This window comes from Condylostylus longicornis, unplaced genomic scaffold, assembly GCF_029603195.1.
Source record: "Condylostylus longicornis isolate FDR11 unplaced genomic scaffold, ASM2960319v2 ptg000110l, whole genome shotgun sequence".
Taxonomy (NCBI): Eukaryota; Metazoa; Arthropoda; class Insecta; order Diptera; family Dolichopodidae; genus Condylostylus; species Condylostylus longicornis.
In genome coordinates, this window is record NW_026578078.1 from 2,073,448 (window position 1) to 2,096,193 (window position 22,746).

Here is a 22,746-nt window from a genome sequence, read left to right on the forward strand (position 1 = left end):
TCAAATAATATATTATACAAAAGATGCCCTCTGGCATAATTAATTTTATTTAAAAAATTTTCAAAATATTTTGAGGTTAACCATATTTTATTAAAAAATATTTCTTTAATTCTTATTTTTTAAATATATTGAAAGGAATTTATCTAATTAAATTTTATCAAAATAATGAAACTGAACCATTTATACATGAGAAATGTTAAATTGATCCCAAAATTTTCTAATAAAATAAACTTAAATTTTTTTTCTTGAAAAACAAAAAAATCTTAAACTTCTTATAACACATTAGAGAATTCCAAGGGTTTTTTTTTAACAAAAGTAAATAAGATTTTTTTATTTTTAAGAAAGAAAAAGCAAAACTTTCTTGTTAATTTTTCTTTATTTTTTCTTACTTAGAAAGTTAAGATTAGTTAAAAAATTAAAAAAAAAGTAAAAAAAAAAAGTAAAAGTCACGTGAATTTTTTCATTTAAATAAAATAAGTAGAGTTGAAATTCCTTTGGTTTTTGTTTTTATTTTATAGTTTTTTAGAATTTTCGAATATATACCGAAATATTACTATAAAAGGTTCTTTTCCTTTTGTCGGCCAAAACTTCTGATAAAATTTCTTGGCCTTCTTTATAAAATTAAATTTTTGAAAGCTGCAATATTCGAAATTCAAATCATTTAAATTTGAGGTTTGGACCAATCGATAATTAATCAAGTTTTACGATTTTTAATCATTTATGTTTGTATATATGTAATGAAGCTGAATTAAAATCATTCTATATTATCAGAAACAAGTGCCAGATAGAGACATTTCCATTATTATAATTCAATATGCAACAACGTTAAGTTGAATTTTAAATAAACAAGCTTTAAAAAGACTCAAGAAGGAAGCGTTTGAATTTTATAGTTAATGAGTTTACAGCTTTAAACTAAATCCATGTATTTTGATCAATTCCTGTTAATTAAAAAGTTTTGCTATTTTAGTATGGTTAGATCAACTTATTTTAGTTTTACTAAAAACCGTCTGAATCGAAAAACCGTCCCAATTTCTATATATACATACTTACATATGCGCATGCTTTTGTAAATTCATTCTTCTCCAATTTTTATGCATACTTTTGCACATATTTTAATTCTTGTTCTTTAAACAATTTTTAATTTTGATCAAGCAGACATCTCATATATAATTCAGTGAATTCTTGTCTTCTTTATATACGATTCCATGTTATCGTTTGAAAATATTTTCTTAATATGTGAAAAACACGTACGAAAATAAAAAATCAATTTGAAAAGAACGCACCCATACAAAAAACTTTTATGAAAAACTTAAAAATAAAAAAAAATAAAAGTTTGTTACAAAACTTCAACTATTTTTAATCTGTAGAAGAGATGCTAACTTTTTAAGTTTAACTTTAAGGACTTGAAAAGAAATTTGTTGTTTGTTTTAACTTTTTGTTTTACTTTCATTCATCATACGTTTTAAAATTATTTGGAAAAACAAAAGTTCCCGCCTTCTCACAATTTTTTTTCGATATTGATTTTTGATGTTATATTTTTAGTTTAATATTTCATATAATTTTTTTCTTATTACAGAAAGATGCTTCTTTAAAAAGGATTAAAAAAAAGAAAAAAAAAAGTTGAGATATTCAGATTTTATGTCTTTGCCCTCATAATGTTTTCGAAACGATATGTGTTGTTTTTATTGTATAATGGCAATGGTTTATGTTTTTGAAACGGATGATTGAAATCTTTTGATTAAAATACAAAAGGGAAATTGTAATTTATTTTCAATAAAAACAAAAAATAAAAAGAAATTTAATAGATAAACCCCTCTGTTTGCATATTGTAATTTAGTCCTTTTTTATGGTTTAAGTTAACATAAAATTATTATAAAGCAAATATTGTGGTATAAATGAAAATTTTTCATGTTAAATTCACGTTTTTCTTATATTTTTACATTTTTTCTTGAATTTAATAATAATTATGAAAAAACTGTTTTTGCTATGTTTTACATTACTTGTAAAAATCAAAACGTACAATACTTTGAACAGCATACAATGTTATTATCATCTCATTGCACACAAAGGGGAAGTTATGTGATGGCAGCAAATTTCGGATGTCGAGTTTTCGGTGGGAACGCACTTTTCCATAGTAGATCTGTTCTTTGGAGAGATGTCTGGGTGTCTGTCTGTAATTCTGTCGGGTTTCTGTTTGCACGTGTGTATCTAAAGTTCGGCTGAACCGATATTAATGTGAGTTTTTTTCGGCTATGTCACGGATTGCTTAGCTATTGGGATATGTCACCCTTCGGGAACTGGATTTTTTTGCCGATTTTTTATTTTTCCGTATATGAAGAGAAATAATTCACCAATTGTCTTAAAATTTAATATATAAATTTTAAAACAATGAGCCTACAATTTTTTTGGAATGATCAGGATCCAAAAAAGGGAACAAGTTTACATTTTTCGAGGAATGTTAACTAAAACTTATTACTATATTTAAAATTGTAAAGAAATGTTTAGAACGCATTATGAATTATGTTATGTACTGACCTCATTACGTTTTTATTTTCTTGTTTTCAATTTTCGTTTCATACATCAAGGGGGATGATGCCAAATTGAACACGTCGAATTTTCGAAATTTCGGAAATATATCCCTTCATGCTAGGGAGCATAAACTATTTGTACCAATGAAGTTATTACGGATATTAGTGGAGGGCTTTTTAAAAGAAAAGTATACTGCTTACTGGTTTGGCGCTATAATTTTACATTTTATTTGTAGATCAAAACATTAAGAGTTTAGGAGCCGGTCCGGACGGTCACCAAGCGAAATAATTTGAAATAAAATGCTTTCGTTTTTTCGTTTTTTAGGAGCTATTTGTTGGTGACTTAAGAAAATTTGACTGCAGTTCTAAAGACAAAAATTTTTTTTTTTTTAATTTTTGTTTTATGAAAATGTAAAATATTAATTTTAATTTGTATTTCCTTTTTTTCAGGTATGAAAATAATATGATCATCGCTTTTTGAAACCACACATTTATATTTTAGTATAGATGAAATAACAGTTTAATAATATGTTAAAATTAACGTAAGTATATAAGTATGTGGATTAGGTAAAAAAATATGAAATTAAACAATGAAATTCACAAAAATTCTCACTTCAGTTATAAAATTAATTTACACAATTTTACACAATTATTATTGCTAAATTTTTGATTGAAGTTCGCGTTTAAAACATAAATATACTTACATATTATTTCCGTAAGAATATATTAGGAGTCATTTAAATTAGGCCTACACCAATTAAGTTGTGGTAAAAAAGCATATTTCAATTGCAAATTACCTTATTAAAGTTTTTTTAAATTCAATTCTTTGATGGTTTTTGTGGTACACTATTAAAAATAGAAGTTTGTCAAAGAAGTTTCGTGACCATTAGAACGAGTTTCCTGACAGTATAAATAAAATACAATAAAATTGAATTAGGGTAAGAAAAATTTTGAACAAAAAGAATGGTTGAAATTCAAAAAAAGTGCTAAGTTTTGTAAAATCCGAAATAGTTGTAAATCTTTTTCACGTTTTTGAATTTTTAATTATGATACTCATTTTTTTTTCACAACATATTAATTATACAAACGAGAACGTCGTTAATTGTTTTAGAACATTTTCTAAACTAATTATCTTAGCCTAAGATTTTGAAATTAAAGCAATTCAAATACGTAATTAAGCTAAATTTTGATTTCCAAATTGATCAACCATATATAATAGAAAAGTTAAAAAGAAATGTTAGAATTGAGGCTCCTTGTAATTGTATTGTAAGAGCGGTGACACATTGATTTCTTCGCATACTCTACATACACATAACTCACATTGATTTTTGATTTATCACATTAAAGTTCTATATTGAACTATATATTATGTATATACCATGTTCTAATTTGGTTTTTGATCATAATATTCATGAATTATACATTATTTCAGAATTATTTACATACATATCAAGCTATAACATCTGTATAGATTCTTAGAATAATGTAATTAACATAATGTTAGTTGAATTTTTATCTCGAATATTTTGCAATCATTGAACATGCAAAAATATTTAATCAAAATATTCTAATGAGTTTTTCTGAAACTTATTAATATTAATATTTTGTTTTATTTTAACTGTGTTAAAAGGATATGTGTGCACCTATAAATATATTTTGTATTTTCTATTTTCATTCCATATTATTTTCTTTTCTCATAAATATTTCATCACCTCTACATATAATATACATATACAGTAATATATACATATATGTAAGTATGTATATATACAACTAAATTAGAAATTCTTTTTTCTAAAGATTTTGTGAGCGTATAACATAAACGGAAATTTTATTATAGAAAATTTTTTTATTAAAATCTATGATCTATTTTATAAATCCGAGGTTATTACTATGTCCCGAATATTAAGTTTTCATTTTTGTCGCTTTAACTTAAAGAAAAAACACAAGAAATTCATAAATTTTTTATTTTATGCCATCAATTTTTTTGTGAAAACTATAAAGAAACGAAATAAAAACAAAAAAATTCAATTTAAGGATAGGGATTAAGAAAATTCATTTTTTTATGCATACATTTAGATGTGTGTTTAAATATCACGCGTAAAATATTCTGTATAAATTGCTAAGTAACATAAAATTTGTCTCACTAGAATTTAAATTAATGTCTGTTTCAAAAGAGAATTGTAGATTAAAAACAAAAGAGTGGAAAGAAAATTTTTTATTAAATTTTTAATACTTTGATGGTTTTTCCTTTCAATCTTTCTACAAAATGTCATTCGTTAATCTGTTTTACGAAATTGTTTTCGTATTAAAAGCTACGCGTGTTTAATGGTTATCTATATAGTAACATTTATTATGAAACCTATACTTTATTATGAATTTTACTAATACAACATTATAGTTGCGGAATTAATAAGAATGTGCTTATTACACTACTAATTATTTCCATTAAGATTAACTATACTTTATTCTTATAAAGCTTAAAATGACAATTTTTGATTTGAATTCATGAAATTTGAATATGAGTTTTAGGTATTCTAGCTGTAATTTTAGGTATTCTAGTCAAATTCACTGCATGACAGCACATGAAAATAGATCACAAAAATAGTTAATACTAGTGTCACCTTCAAAATGTGTAGTAGCTCTTAATGCCTTCTCTCAAGTATAACAAACGAAATGTACACCAATAAAATTTTCAATTTTGAAATACGAGAATCCAAAAATATGATCCTATATTTAAAATATTTTTATATTATTAATTTTTAAGTTTCAATAATGATTATAATTTTAAATTATTTACAATTTTACAGAACATTAGCTACAAGGGTATCTGTACAACAAAAAAGTATTTAAGATTGTATAACACAAAACAGAGTCATAAACCAATTTAATAATCCTTCATATACCCTTCATACGTTTTGTTTTTATAAATTATCAAAATTTATTTGTAAATTTTTCTAAATAAATTTACTTTCTGACATAAGACATAAGGTTACAAATTTTATTAAAATTTTGAGAAAAGGGAAGAAAAAATTTTAAAATTATTATTAATGATAGTAATTTACACAAAACCTTAAATATTAAAAAATTTTTTCATTCTTAATATCAAAATTTTCTCCTAGTGTATACGTAACATCATTAAAGACACAGAAGCCGAAATTAAAAAAAAAAATCTATGAAGGATCTGCTCTCCTATTTTTAAATAATAGAAACTGCTATAAAACCTTGATGTATCTTCACACTTATATTATGTCTGTAGATATATGTATATAAACGTTTTTGCTCCTATTCAAAAAATAAAAAACAAAAAAAGTAATAATCTGTCTTCATTCTTCAACTGTCCAACTCATCAAAATCAATTTATTAGGAGCTGAATTTTCTTGATATACGTTATTAACTTATACAAACATAATATCGCACAATATAATATAAATGAATGTGTGTATATTCTGTGTTATATATTCCTATCTAAAAAATAAAAAAAAACAAAAAATGTTCAATTTAATAAAACAAAATATAGAAAAAACGCAACAACAGCAAAAATAATATTTTTCACATCAAACGAAGTTGAAATTTTTTTCTTTTTCTTTAACATTATTATTTATTAGACCCCCCAAATGAATTACATAGGCTCATGTTTTTCTATCTGATATTAGTACAAGGCTAAAAGAAAAACAAAAAGAAAATTATAATAATAATAAACAAAACGATTTTTGCTCAAGAAATTTTAAAATTGGCTTTTCTTAAATTGCGAATAATATTGCCAACCTCCTTTATTATTTGAAAAAGGAAAAGGAGTTTGCATTCTTATATTTTAAATCGTTTAGTTTTGTTAGTATTCTTATGGTGTTACTTGAAATTCTAATAAAAAAATCTTAATATGTACATTCGTAAAAAGACTCTGCCACTCTGGCTACTGTCATGCATAAATATGGTTTATGCATAAAACTCTTAATTATGAAATGTGAGAATCAGCAATGAAATTTCGAAAAAATATTTTCATGCAAGACAACAATTAATTTTATTTTTTCTTGGAAAAATTATATTCAAAGAAATTATTTTCAAAATTAATGAGGATTATAAGGGTAGATAAGTCAATATTAACACAGATTAAATTTATATTTAATTTAATTTTTTTTAGGCTTAATAATTTTAATAAAAGTTTCCAATGGAATATGAAATTAAAGTATTTAAATTTTAAATTTATTGGTTATTGAAGTAGAATGGCTGAATTTCATACTCTTATAAATTTTATATAATTTGTAAAGTAGAAATTTAGTTCACTACTTTGTTAATTTGGCAATGCTAGTTCGTTAGTAAAAAAGAATTTTTTTTTTACATTTTTCTGTTACGTCTTTTGGGAAATTTGATTTCTCTAACGAACTTTTAAGTTAACTTCAAAAGTCAAATTATATAAAATAAAAATTTAAATGTATTGCATGCACATTGTTGTTAAATAAACCCATACATGTATGCCTATGATTACAAAATTTCATACATAACTACATAATATGAATAAGAATGCACACATTTTTTTCATTCACTCTTATATTTACATATGCGTATATGAAATATGAAGCTCTCACTTTTCAAGTATATTACATTTGAGCTCATGTAACAATTAAAAATTAGAAAAAAAATGTCCCCAAATATATCACATAAATTGTGTACATGATTGTGCGTACTTACTTACACATTAGTATATTTCTGCGTATATATACTTGCTTAGATATTATTTTAAGTACATACATTAGGAAGTTATATCCTTATTCTTTAAGGATTCTTTTTTCTTTTAATTTTTAATGCTGATACAATTACGTGAGCTGAATTTTATCTTCTGTTTTAGTTTTGTTATTGTTAGAATATTGGTGAAAAATTTTAATCTCAGTACTTTACGTATAATTTTTGTATATATAAACTTATTCACTCAAGAGAACCTTAAATAAGTTCATTGAATTAATATAATAATATGTATATATACATTTTAAATAAAAGTGAGGCATATAAATAGAATATTTCTTCATATTTCTTACTTATTCATACAGAGTATATTTAATTTTATTACATAATAATTTATTTACTTGACATTTTGCTAAAGAGTTGTCGGTCTGAATGCATTCAATGAGCATAATTTCTTAACCTTATTGGATTTCTATAGAATTATTATAGATTCAATTATAGATTCCTGTAATAAGATTTTCATTTTATTGCCTAGATTTGGTCATTTTAATTTTTAATTAAGAGTTTTAAGAAAAAAAAAACTTAAACTTAAAAAATTCTTGGTCACAGTTTGTAGATTTTACATTGAGAATAATTAAGTTTTGAAATATTTATAAGACATTATTTTTATAATTTCCTTTATCATAAAAGAAAATGCATACAGAGATTAACTAAAATAAAATTTTATAATAACGAAAGTATTGAAATATTAAAGATCAAACAGCATAATTTCTTCTACCATAAATTTTTATTGAAGATTTCAAGAAAATTTATAATTAATGTATTGATATTTTGTGAAGCGAATTTGTTTAATAAATTTCCTTTTTTTTCTGAGTAGGAATCTTATTGTACCATCTCAATCATCAATGGCATAAAACACAATACCGTGCGTCTCAAAATATAATTTAATCGAGTTTACATTAAAAACTCATAAAATTAAGGAATATTCCTTTTCACTACAAATATACAGGGTGTCTCATAACAAAGGGCACTGCTATATGCCATTGTATAGGCCCTTACGAGTAGACAAAATGTTCACAGTTCAGGTTAAAGTTCAGCAGTTACAAGGGCTTAAAATCAATTTCGACTAATTTTCTTTTATTTTTTGAATTTTTAAGTATAACTCCGCGACTGTTTAAGACATTAGTTATAATCTGTTCAGATTTCAGAATCACATGACTTTAATATTCGAAAATATTTTAATTTTAACTTTCATTTTAAAAAAAGTTAATTTTCTATGTGACGTAACATTGAGGCTTTCTCCAATTTTTGTACAACTGGTAACCTTGTAAACTGAGCTTTAATTCGGTATATATGTGGTGAAAGTAATTGGAATTGGTAATTTTGGCACGCATGATACATTTTACATTTAAAATGTCGTTATTCTTGTAGTTCAAGATTCAGCACTGAAAACCAATTATACGTTCAAACAAAAAGCTTATGTACTAAGTACAAAAATAATAAAATTTTGTAGAACTTTTGATTTTAAAGAAACGTCTTAGTTTTTTAGAAAGTTAATTTTAAAGAAAGTTGATTAGTAAATCGAAATAGGTTGCTTTCATTACATTTATGCGTATAGATTTTATTTCATTAACAATTACTGGGACAATAATAATTTTTACCAACATATTCCTTACGGACATCATAATGTTCAAAGATTTGGCAAGAGTATACTTAGTGTTTTCTTTGAAAAATCCTTCAAATTATGTTGGTTTATTTTTTTTCCTCAATTTTTTTCTATATACTTAAAAATGCGTTTATCCTATTTAAAAGTAGAATAGTTCGTTAAAAATCAGGAAAACATTTTATTGAAAGACATCAAAATTATATGTATAACTATATTTATACGTATAAAGGACCAAAAAAAAAAGCGAAATAAGGAAAAATAATAATCCTAAATAATGTTACGAGTATAACACGATCAAAATGGATTATAATGCCAAGTAAAATGCTAAAATTTCCTTACTTTTTCACTATTCATTCTTATTAGGATTCCTTTTTTTTTGCTTTGTATATATTTGAAAGGATACCGAAGGATCTCAAAGTATATTATTTAAGTCCCTTTTTTTCCTTACTTTTTATTATATATTATTATGTTTAGTTAAATAAGGAAACCAAGAAGGGAAACGCAAATTATTCTAAAAGCAAAAAGAAAAAATAAATAGAAAAAAATTAAATTTTTTTTTTTTTTGAAAATAGAAAAGAAAATTTAAAATCTAAATTGAATCGTTATGCAGGGATTTCTTCATGAATAATTTTCATAACAGAGACACAAAGGAATTAAATTTTGCCTCTTGCTATGGAAAAACAAAATGAAAAATGTCATAAAATGCCTAAATACGGGCATATGTTTCTATTTAAATACTGTAAAGGCAAAAAAAAAAAAAGATATCAAAAATCTAGTAAAATATTTTACATAAATTTTTAATCAGATATCAATTTTCAGAACAATTTTATCTCATTAACATAAACTTATTATTGAAAACGATCCCAAATATTATATTTTATGGTAAATTTAAATTAATAATTTGTTATAATAGTTAACAGATAATGAATTTAAAGATTTTAAATAATTTTTAAATTTTGAATTCAGCATAACATCAAATATGTGTAATCAGATAATGAAATAAAAGTTCGCATACCCTGATTTTAATCTGAGACAATTTTCATTTCGATGATTTTGCAATATTTTAGAAAATAAATAATTTTATAATTGTTAATTTGTTAGTCAATTAGATCAATGAGAACTTCTTAATTGAGTATGGTAAAATGATTTTAATATAAAATACAATAGATTTATAAATTGTGCTCTTATCTTTGGCAACCAATTTATTTGAAATGAAATTACTAGTTTTAAAATGAAAATTAATAAACATTTTTTGTGAAATTTCAATTTTCTAAATATTTATGCAGTAATAGCTTAAATTTATCTTAAATGCACATTTCCCGGAACATTGAAGTTCATAAATTTTAAGTTAGAAAATTAATTCACCATTATAGTATAAAATTCTGAACCGAAATTTTCTTAATTTTTCGATAGCGTAAAACTAAATCCAAACCTTTGTACATGTCGTTTAACTTATTCCCATTTATTATAAACTATTTAGTAACTAAAAATATCAGCCAAAATATCATCGCAAAAGAGTCATAAATGGAATCAATAATTCAAAAGAAAAAATTATTTAATCAAGTATATTGAATAAATTATATATATAATTATATATACATATTATACATACATACTGAATCCTTTTTACTTATCTAAATATTTTTATAATAAATTGAAACAGAGAAAGGTTAGAGACTTTATTTATTTATATATATATATGTTAATTTCTTAAGGAACTCTTGAGAATAGCCAATATCCTTACTGTGTGCTGCTCTCATTAACTTCATTTACAAGTCACAACTAAACAGAAGAATAAGTGAATACGAATTTTTTTTAAGTCGAACATGAAGTTTAATAAGTAATGCAATATTTTTTTTTTTCGCAAATTGAAAATGACGTGAAGAATTTGTTAAAAAAACATGTTATTTATTTTTTACATTGAAAAAGAATGGAAAGTTTCCTTAATCCAAGAATAAATGTTTAGAAGGAGAAGAACAATTTCCATCTTATGACATGGAAATTCACATGAAAATTTTATTAAAACTTGGAAACATCAAAATTTATTAAAAAATATCACCAACACATGAAAATTATCAACAAATTATTCATTAGTGTAATCATTATGATTACGAAAATCACATGAAATCATACATTATTTCTATCACGGAGCATCTATTACGATATCCAACTTCGAAAGCAAAAGGTTGTCAAGTTCTTGAATTCGAATTCCATTGTAAGAAATGCGTTCCATTCAATGATCCTAAGCATGAAAAAGCTCCAAATTCAATCATTCTTTTCATGTAAATGGAATACAAAGAATATTTGAAAATTATAGTGTAAAAGATAACCATTGTTCATAATTGATATTCATTGATTAGAAAGAAGTATCGAGTATATAAATTTTTCTGCCGTATGTTATAGACAGCAAAGCAGTTGATCAAATTCTTTATCGACTATCAGAATTGTTTTGATTATTTTGAATAATATATGTAGATATATATTTATACGAATTAAAATTTTTGAAAATTTTGTAGATGAATTTCGATATTCATCACATAAAAACTATTGTACGAGTATATTATGTACATACCAAATAATTTATGTACATAAGCATGTCTAATGCAAAATATGAAGGCATTTGGAGTAAGTTTTTTAGAACATAAAGATATAAAAACATATACGGCTCTGACTAATACCTATCCTAATGCATACTTACATATACATGTTGGCAAGTATGTATGTATTTAAAAATATATACACATCGATGTAGATTAATTTCGTAAAAAGGTTTTTCAGGATCATAAAGTTTGGCACGTGTCTTTGAGAATTTCTTTATGTTTTTTCTTTCTTATATTGAAAAGGAAATTTTTTTTGATTATTTCATATCCTCTTTTCTGCCATTGTTACCATAATTCTTTGATTAGTCAAACGTATTTTAGATAACTTTTATTTCATTTTTGATTTGCAAATATTTTATTTTTACGTTTTAAATATTTTATACAATAATTTTTTATGTTATAAGTCATATGAGTTTCAAGATAAATTAGAAGTAAAAATATGTCTAAATTGTCTGTATCAATGTGTCTAAAACAAAAATGTATAGGTACATATAAACATATAGTACGTGCTATCATTGATCAAGGACAGATTCGTCCTTCATTAAAGGAATATTTTGTATAACAAATTCGCATTTTTATTCACAAAACTCTTTTTACATAAAGAAAGCTCGGTTAATTAAATTTTGCACTATAAATACAAAAATGTGATGCATTATAAGTGTAGTGTACTCACGTTTTTGCACGTGTAAAATTATTACAAGCTCAAATTATGTACAATTTCAGTACAACCAATCCCGCTAACTGTGGCAGTCAAACTAAAATTTTTTAATTTAGAATAATAATTTGGATAATTAAAAAGATTAGGTGCTAAATTAATTTATGTACATATAAGAATTAGAATCATGCCAAATGCAATTCTTATATGAGCAATATGGATTCATATAGGTGTAGGCACACAGACCTACAGCTACAACTATGGCAAGAAAATTTATATTGTATTTTTTTGTGTAAAAATAAAAATATCTATGCAGATGAATTGAAGATATTTTATGATGATTTTATATGTTAACAACAGTGTTATATTAAAGAAAACCGCATATTCCACAATTTATTGCTTGTTCAATAATTTTTGTTGGACAAAGAAAAATAAAAATATTATATGGACTATTAAATTTACAAATAAATGAATATTATATTATGTAGGATCAGAAATATGTTATCTGAATTTAACAGGCAATAAAGTACAATAAGATAATAAGATAATTTTACATGATTACCCTTTTGGTGAAATAATAAAAGAAAATCTTGTTAATAATACGAAAATCATGTCATATGAAAATTTGTCTATCTTAAATTAGAATAATACCATATACCCTTCTGAGTTCATGATTTTTGAGAGCTATAACTTGAAAACAAAAGAAATTTGTTTTCTTTAAAAATAAAATTTTCTCTATATTGAAAAGTGTGGAGCTAAGACTGGCTTATAAGATTTAAATAAAGAAGTAAGGAGAGTTTTTCAAAGTTAAATGTTCAGTTTTGTTATTGAGGAACGTTTGTTTAATTCGCAACATGAAAAAAACAAATTATTGAAAAGGGATTCCACAAGATTAATTCTTGACTATTCTTTATTAGAAGTGTACTTCTACTGAAATATTTGTAAAATTTAATCTTATTTCTCGGTTGGCTGTAATTAATTGCAATTTAGTTACTTTACTTAATTTTTTTATATGGAAAATTGTTATCACATTTTTCCTTAAACATAGCTTCCAGATTTTTCTTCTCGTTTCACATCTCTAAATTAAAGGTATCAAATACAAATTTTAAGATTCACCGAAAAGGATATCTAATAATTAAAATTTTTTTGTTTTGTTTCCGCTTTTAAGATTTTTCATACAGTTTTGGTTTACTAAAGAGCGTATAAACGAAAGGATCTACTAAATAAAAAGCAAGAAGGTGAAATGAAAAATATTTAATTCAGGTCTTTATGCATATTTACCTTTAAGATTCTTTTGAAATCTATTCTGAATAACAATGGACAATGTTTTTCTTTTAAAAATTCTTTTGAAAAGACTACGCTTTGTGAAACTAAGTAATTGTAATTAGCCAAAATCTTTAAATCAAAAAACTTTTAGATTAAAATTTAAATTTGAATATTTTTCTAAATGTTTAAATTTGTTTCTAGAAGCTGCAGTCTAAATTTTCTGAACAATAATTTAAGATCATCAGCTGTTAGGAATTGGGGCGTTATATTTAAAGGAATGATTTTGGAGGATGAAACATGTATTTCATCCTCCAAAATCGTACCTTTAAATATAATTCAGGCACTTGTATTAAGCTTGTTTTCACAAATAATTTATTCTAGGACAATTAAGAGCTTGTTCGATTTTAAAATTATTTCCAGAATTACAGAAAAATATGCATTTTAGGAAACAGCTTTAATTTTTAAAAGTCAATATATAACCTTAAACATAATTTTAGTTATTTAATAACTTTAAAATCAAAATTATAAATTTGTCCATGGATAAATCTTTTACGATAATTCTTAAGCAAAAAGCAAACTTTTCGAATACAGTAATGGGTGGGTATATATATATATATATATATACATATTTGAGTGGTTTACCCTTGTATTCCAATGATGATAGCCTTTTTTTTTCTACTTATATAGATCTCTTTTTCTACTTTCTTATTTTACTTAGATAGAACTTATTTTTATTGAAATTATTTGTAAAGAAACCCCATGAATGTTTGTATTTTTCAAAAATGTCCTCTTGTATTTTAAATGACTCTTACATTGAGAATCTGTTGAAAAAAATTAAAATTTACATGGTAGCATAAAAAAAATTTGCTACTACTCGTATTTGAATTTTTGGTGTATTTGAAATTTTGGTCTATTCTCAGTTGACCAAATGTGAATTTGCAAAAATTTTGGAAAATCTTCCACCTTTTTAAATTTTATTTAATTTATAAATTTAATGCTATTAAATTAGTGCTAAAATGAACTTCTCATTATTTTAAAAAAAAACATCATTTCCATATTTATTTTTAATTTAAAAGAGATAAGAAAGAGATTTCTGTACTTAATAATGTGCACCACATTTCACGAGATGCTCAACCCTGCGTAAAGAATTTCATTCTCTTTTGGGTATAAGCAATTTTTTTAATTGCAGAATTTTCTTTTACATACGGTTCTATGCTGTTATACAATGTTAAAGTAAAAAAAAGCATAAAAAAAGTAATAAAAATTGAACCTTTTTGAATGTAAAAGCCCTTCTGTGTACATTACTAGGATATCAGGACATAATCACGAAAAATCCAGAAAATCACAAGCAAAAAACAGCGCTCAAGATATCTACAAGAGGGAAATTTTTTTCCTTTGTCTTTTAAAAAAGAATTTGTTTTTTAATTTAAATTTTTTTTTTAGTTATTATGTAGGATGAATTTTATTGTTCTACTTAATATTAAAAAACTTGGTCTGGTCAATCATAAGGTATTAATTGAAAATAGCTGTTACCCTATTTTATAATATTAATAATTTATATGCAATAGGGTAACTGCTGCAATAATTTTAGCGTTAAAAGTAAAATGTGAAAGTTAGCACGCTTCAGGTATCCTACTTGTATTTTATATTTTCAATTTATTTTAACTATTATCTATTAATTATTTATTATTATTGCTATAATACCAAAAAGCTAAAAGGCTGCAAAATGTTGTCACATATGTAGAGCATGTGTAATAACATGGAGCTGCTTCCTATTCCAGAATTTAACACATTAGGTATTACCTTTAAACCTGCTGTCTTTCATAATCTCTTGAACGAATATATGTCATCAGCTAAAGAAGTAAGGCAATTAAATATTGAACCGAATAGCACAATTTTCTACAAATATGTGCTTTAAAATCAGCATTAATTTAATAATGTCGGCAACTATCAATAATTTTTTGTATTGGTATTTATAATAAAATTAAATTCACATGTGCAGGTAAATAATTTATTGAAAAATTTGAATACTTGTTTGGCATGTGCGTATTTTGATTCCATATTTCAAATTGATTTCATCTTGAAATACGAAATAGATTTTGACAAATTTCGAATTTTTATTTTTCAAATTTCACTCTCTTTTGCAAATATTTTTGTTATAGATTTTAATTATAGATTTTATTATAGAAAACTGTCTAAATATGTATATATAGTGTTCCGCAAATAAAACTTAAATATAAAAAATCACTTCCAGTTGGTAAAAACCATTATATGTTCAATTGTATAGTTTTCTTTGACTGACAAACAAACATGTACAAATTCAATATATTTTCGTATTATAAAATTAAAGCATTATGAATCTCAGTGTTTATAATAGCTTGTATTATAATCATTTCCTTCAATAGTTCCTTCTTCCATATATTTATTAAAATTTCAGCTCCATTTTAAAATGATCTGATAAAAATAAATTAGTGTGTCCTAAAAAACAAAACACCTACTGAATTTTTTTAATTTCTTGATTCTGTAAAAATTCTAAAGGTCATAACGAAGTTGTTAACATTTACCCTTATCGAAAAGTTGAATTTTCAAAATAAAATATTTTGATATTCCTTTAAATATTCTCAAGAAGTCGTGACGACATTATTGAATTGCATTAGAGCTTAAATGTCATTGTAAAATTCTCGTTGAGATGAGCTCCCTTCCCATAAGATTAATTATATATATTTTGCTGTATATATTTTTTTATTTTCATGAAAAAATTTTCAAGAAAAAAATAAGCAAAATTGAAAGAATAAAATTTTGCTGCATAAAATCTACATAAACTTGAAAAAATACAACAAGTATGTGTGTATAAGTAATTCGTCAATTCAAATGCAAAAATATTGAAAAATGCAAAAAAAAAAAAAAACAAAAAATTTATAAATGTATGTACGAGTAGTGCTTGAATTTTTTCGTTGCTGCTTAAGGATACTGTCAAATTTGTTGTTTCTTTTCTATATTCTAAAAATCCTTTTTCAATGACTAACAAAGTGATTTTCGTTTCGTTAAAACTTTTTTTGCTTTCGCAAATATTTGTTGAATTTTTAGAACTACAAAATATTAATGTAAGTATAAACATACATTTATGTATTTCTATAGCTTTTCTTTATTTTATTGAATTTTCTTAAAATTTTTGTTTTTTATTAAAACTTACGAAAAAATTAGAACTATAAGAATTTGTAGCTAAAAAATAGAAGAACATAGGCATATTACAATACATCTAAAATTCTAAACCTAATTTAATAGAAACTAATAGAACTATAGAAACTATGGAAACTAACTAATCAATTGTTTTTATTCAAATAAACTGAAGTATATAAATTAATAATTTTAAATAAAGGACACTTCATGATAAGATCAGTACAACTTCTTTTTGTATTCAAGAAAACTTGTAACACAATTCTGCGCATTATTGACTACTAAACAGAATTAAAATTCAAAGCCAATTATATAGGAGGAACGAATTTACTAATAGTTTATTAAATAGGAGCAAATAATTTTTGATAATTTACTTATATTAAAACGAACTTAATTTTCAAAATTTTTCTTGCTTTCTTACTCTTGCTTATTTTAGTATATTTTTTAATTGAAACTTTTATAGACCCATAAAGTTCTAAATACGTCAAAAGTTATGGTAAATAAGCATTTCGAAAATACTGTTGATGGAGACTGCAAGAAACATGTTACTCAAATTCAAAATTTTTCAAATATTCTCAAAATAATATCATAAATGAGAAAATTTTTATTCTATAAAATTCGAAGATAATCACGAAAACCTAACCAAAATAATATTAAAAAATTAGAGGGATTCAACATGAGGTATAATAAATAGTTAAGTAATATTTAAGTAAATAGAAAAAAAATCCTATTAAATGATGTCAGGCGAAAAAATAAAAAATAAAAATTACATTCTCATTTGATTTCATTTCCTTTCTCTCAATAAGTAAAATTCTTGATAATAATGAGTTTTTCAGTTGAGTAAAAAATTAATTTGCATGTACAGGATGTATGAAAAATTATTGCAGCAATTTAAATTTTAGCTTTTTCATCCAGTAACAAATATTTATGTAATTTGAATGTAGAATTTAAAAATATAACAGCTAAAGTATGATTACATTGCGCAAATATTAGTTTTATATCAGACTATGTGTTCGTAGTCAATTCTATATAAAAGCTATATAAATATTATTAACATATAACAGTATATTTGTAGAACAAACTACTTCTTCTTTTCAGATAACTTTACATTATATTGTTCCACCATTTACTCGTAGACATCAATTTTCTATGTAAAAACTTTCCATAAATTTTTATAAGTGGAACACCCTACTGTTTTATGTTCCCATATAATATTCAATAAGTTCATTTCAACAATAACGGATATATGTGCACTTGCACACATATATATATATACATATGAAGAATTTTATGTGTAAGAACAAAACCACAAATTTTAAGGTTGAAATATTATTTCCATTTTATTGCCTTAATTATGGTGTCCTATTGGTTTCTCTCATTGTTACAGACTCTTTAACATTATTTTATTTGTTCTTGTATATTTACTTATATGAAATGGGAATACATGTCGGCAATTTGTATATACATAATTATGCCGATTTGTATATTTGTATAGACATATATTACGTTTGTATGTATGTGCGTAATATAGTATGTAAAAATGATATTTATAAATTAATCATACAATTATTACTTGACTGCGATGACGGATAATAAAATCATAATGAATATGAAAAAGTAGGCAAAAAAATCCCTTACTACTTATGCATATACCTATGATCTACTCGTCCTTACAAAATTAGTCAAAAAATAATAAAAATATATATGTTTGTATGTATGTATGAATGTAAGAGACTCTTATAGAATTAAACATTCTTGATGGTAATTAAAACCAAAGTAATTAAAAACCTTGTAATAAAAAAAAATCAAAAGGGAGTCGTTGGCCTTTTTATATTTTATTCCCATATCGAATTTTTAATTTTCTTTTACAAAAATATAAGAAATTTAACAGGGAACACTGTGTTAATAATATGAAATAATATACAAGGAAGAATATATGTATATACACAAATAATATATTTAATTATTTGTACGACTATATTTAGTTGTTCCTATCAAATTTTGCATAAAAGATTTTGCAAAGTTAGAAGAAAATGAAAAGACAGCTGCTTTAATTTTGAAAATCTTTGTTGTTATATAAGATTCTTTGGTCATAGCCTTAATCTTTTTTCGTCATAATAAAAAAAAAGAACTTTTACACATAAATCAGAGAATTTCCAGTTGATCATTTGATCTGGTGCTAACTAAATTCTTAAATGCAAACTATTTTTATTCACAAATTTTAATGCCACCATGTTGGAATATTCATTTTATTATAAAAATATCCTTTTTAAAATATATATAATAAACAACAACATAACGCGAATCCTTTCATTTTAAAGATTAACTTTTAACCAGGAATTTATTTCACTTGTTTTGTATTTTTTTTTTAATTTAATTAATGGAATACGTGAAACCAAAAATTTCTCTTTTTTAGATTAAAAAAATTTGTTATTATTTTTTTTCGGTATACTTACTTTAATATTCAAATATTGTTTTTATATTTAATTAATTAAATAAACGAATCTTATTACTTGTATTTAATCCTAAAATCTTCTGTGCTTAAGATTAAATTTTATTTATTTTTATAATTTTTTTGTGGAGTTTTGTTGAAATTTTACCCTTTTATATAGTGGAAATTTAATTAAAAAAACTTAAATTTTTAGGTTATTACAAATAAAAAAATTTAACATGATGTCTGAAGGGAGTAAAGTGGGCTACAAGAGCTTTTTACTAACAATAAATATCTTTAAAACTTATTAAAAATATAAACATAAATTGTTTATTTTTTCTTAAGAGCTCTATGGATTTATTTTATATGAAAAAAATTAAACTTTAGGGCTTTTAAAATCTTGTAATTTACTTTTACTTTCAATTTCTAAAGTTTGATGAAATATTTTTAATTTCTAATAAATGTTTATTAAAAATTATTTATTTAGAAAAGTTAATTTAAGACTATAATCTTTTAAGGCAAAATTTTGAATTTTCATTAAAAGACAAGGATTTCCTCACCATATGTAAATAAAATTAATTAATATTAACTAATTACGAAAACTCACGAAAAGTGGAATTTTCAAATTTGTTCATAAATTTTCATTAGTTTCTTAAAGAAAAATTCCTGGGTATAGGCTCTCAAAAATAAAATACGTTGCTCAAATTGTAAATGCAAAAAAAAATTCCCTTTTAAACACGTAATTTTTTATCTTTGAATGTATTTTTAAAGTTCCTAATGATATAATATGCATTAAAAATGTTACCAATAAAAAATGTTAACTTTCTAATATGAATATGATGTAGTTATCTATAGCTATAAATTCTACAAGCTCATATAAACAAAATTTCTTTAAAATCATACATAAACTAAGACCATTCATTTTACAAAATCGTTTCTTTTGCTCTTTTTAATTATACATATTTCAATATTATGCATTACACTTTCTAATTATTAAGCCAAGATCTCATTTCTTGAAACATATAAAGGTCATATACATACATAAGTAATATATTTTGACTTTAATATAGATTTCAAATTAGGAGTTTTAAATCCGGAATTGTTTAGTAATAGTGACTAGTTACTGGTTACTAATTTTCTTACAAACATATGTACATAAATATATATCTGTGTTTATATGTACATGGCTTATAAATATATGAAACGTGACATTTTTAAAGAGGTTATCATTAAACCATTCAAAACTATTTTCAAATATTAATATTAAAAAAAAATATATGTACAATATTTGGTACGTCACAGTGATCACAAAATTTTTTATATAAAATTGAAATTCTTACCTTACGTATAAAACGTACAAATAACTTATAAATTTAAAACAAAAATTATTTTATTTTCTAGATAATTCAATAAATATTTGAACATATTTCTTTAATTACAATTTAAACTTTATCACTACGTAAACAAGTCAAAGTGTTAATATGAACAAATTTAAACTTTGTCTTTGTTAAAATTTTTCTTTAGTTTTGCTAAGTAGTCATTTTGCTTTTCTTTTTCATCACATTGTTTGTAAAAATTTTAAAAATAAATAAACTTTTTTAATTATAAAAATTTATTATTAATAAAAAAAAAAAAACATTTTTTGTTTTGCCTCCTGTGAGGATTGAACTCACGACCCCAGGTTTACAAGACCTGTGCTCTACCACTGAGCTAAAGAGGCTATAAAATTTTAATTGATAATTCATACTTTTGTGAATTGAAACGAAGTTTCATAACAACAAACTCTAGTTAGTTTTAGAAATTTGGTAATTAAAGTGTGTAGTTAAAAAATAAATATTGTGTTGTTTTATTTAGATACTTAAATTTCGGCATATTATACTGTATTATAGGTGCTTTGTAAATTTAAAATAATTATACTTTTTTTTTAAATGTAGTGCATATTATATGTTTGGGAAAAAATGCCACGACTTCAAACCTCAGTTGTGACTTGTGATATAAACTTACTTTCTGATTAATATACGAGTAGTACTTACATATGAAGAAATATGATTTAAAATGGTCTTAAGCACGTATATTTTTTTGTAATTAAATAGACTATTGAAAATAAAGTTTATTATAAGACTTAGTTTATCATACTTTTTAAAACTTTGGTTTTGATTTGATATTTAAAATAATTTTAGGTTGCATGAAAGCTATCCAAATCTATGAAACCATTTGAAAAAAACTATGCTGGCTTATATCTGAACTCTAATTGGATCACGGTCTGTTATTTGTATAGTTAAAATTAAATTTTATTAATTGTATGGCAACTACAACAACCAGCACATTCAGTGTATTTAATTTATTTCAGTTTAAACTTTCACGATATATACAGGGTGTCTCGTAACAAAGTGCACTGCTATATGCCATTGTGTAGGCCATCATGAGTTGATAAAACTTTTGTGTGGAGATTATGTTCACAGCTGAACAAGTTCGGAGTTACAGGGGCTTAAAGTCAATTTCGACATATTTTGTTACTTTTAGAAATTTTAAGTATAACTCCGCGACTGTGTAAGACAAGTGCATCAACAACAATGATTTGGAAACTACAGAGTTAGAGCTTTCTTTTGAATATCTACATTGTGTATATTAGCCATTCTATAGGCATATAGCAGTGCACTTTTTGACGAGTCACCCTGTATAATATACAAGATGTAATGGGACACTTGTTTACAAAAAATTCATTAATACCTGTCCTTAATAGAAAAGAAAAAAACCTCTGAAAGTTTGGTAATTTTTTTTATTCGCTTTTGGATTAAAATACCATCAGACAGAAAGACGGACGAATAGAAAAAAAGACGGACAAACGGACAGTTGTAAATTAGCTCAGAATTTTAATCTACAGGAAGAGTAACACGGTGAACACCGATTTTTCTTATTTACATAATTGTTTGCTTTCGAAACCTCTTAATATAATTGTAACTGAAAATAAGTTAAGAAATTACAAAATAAAATCAATCATTTTTGGCTACTCTAACATAATTTAGATCTGATTTAAAATACAATCACTGCAATTTTCTTAAATAATTTATTAAGGAAAAATTTTACATCGTATTTTAAAAAAAAAAAACGCACACACAATTTATTTCATGAAGATCCTAATTTTAAGAAAAATTAAATATTAACCTTATAAGTACGCACAAAATGTGTAGGCCATTAAAATATTATTTACTAAAGTTTTTAAAAAGTCAAGTCTCTGAAGTAAAGTTAATTCTCATAAGACTGCAAACTTTAAAATTTTTAAGGAATATTACAGTATTTTATTTTTTTTTTTTAGATATTTCAAGGTTCATTTGATATCCTTTTACTTTAATGGGAAAAGTTTTTTGAAGAAATTTACGTTTTCATTTTTATTTTGTTTTTTCTTGTAAATGTATAGGTGTACTTGTTTTTATCTACCTTTATTTGCAAAAGGGTTACCATACTATATTGATAATTTAAAATTAGTAGTAACATAAACCTGCAATTTAGAACACAAAACCTTAAAAATAAGAAAAAAAGCTTAAATTTTTCTCTGGCATTCTTAGTTTAAAAGTAAAATGTTTAAAAAATTATACTTGCGACCTACAGAACTTTGTATGAATTTCAAATGAATTAGATTATTTACTTTGATTGATAAATTTTACTTTATCGTTTGGCAACTTTAATAGAAACTTTCATTAATTACGAGTATTAAAAACTGTTTAATAAATTATTACATTATG

General features: G+C 23.8%; 1 long non-coding RNA gene and 1 other non-coding gene across 2 annotated transcripts in view; one reads left to right on the top strand and one right to left on the bottom strand.

Annotated features, from left to right (window-relative positions):
* The window catches only part of LOC129614465 (uncharacterized), a 62,228-nt gene that overhangs the window by 31,304 nt on the left and 8,178 nt on the right, over window positions 1–22,746 (top strand). The window lies entirely within an intron of this gene.
* Trnat-ugu (transfer RNA threonine (anticodon UGU)) lies at window positions 20,652–20,723 on the bottom strand. Its single transcript has one exon. It is a non-coding gene; the product is annotated as a tRNA-Thr (tRNA).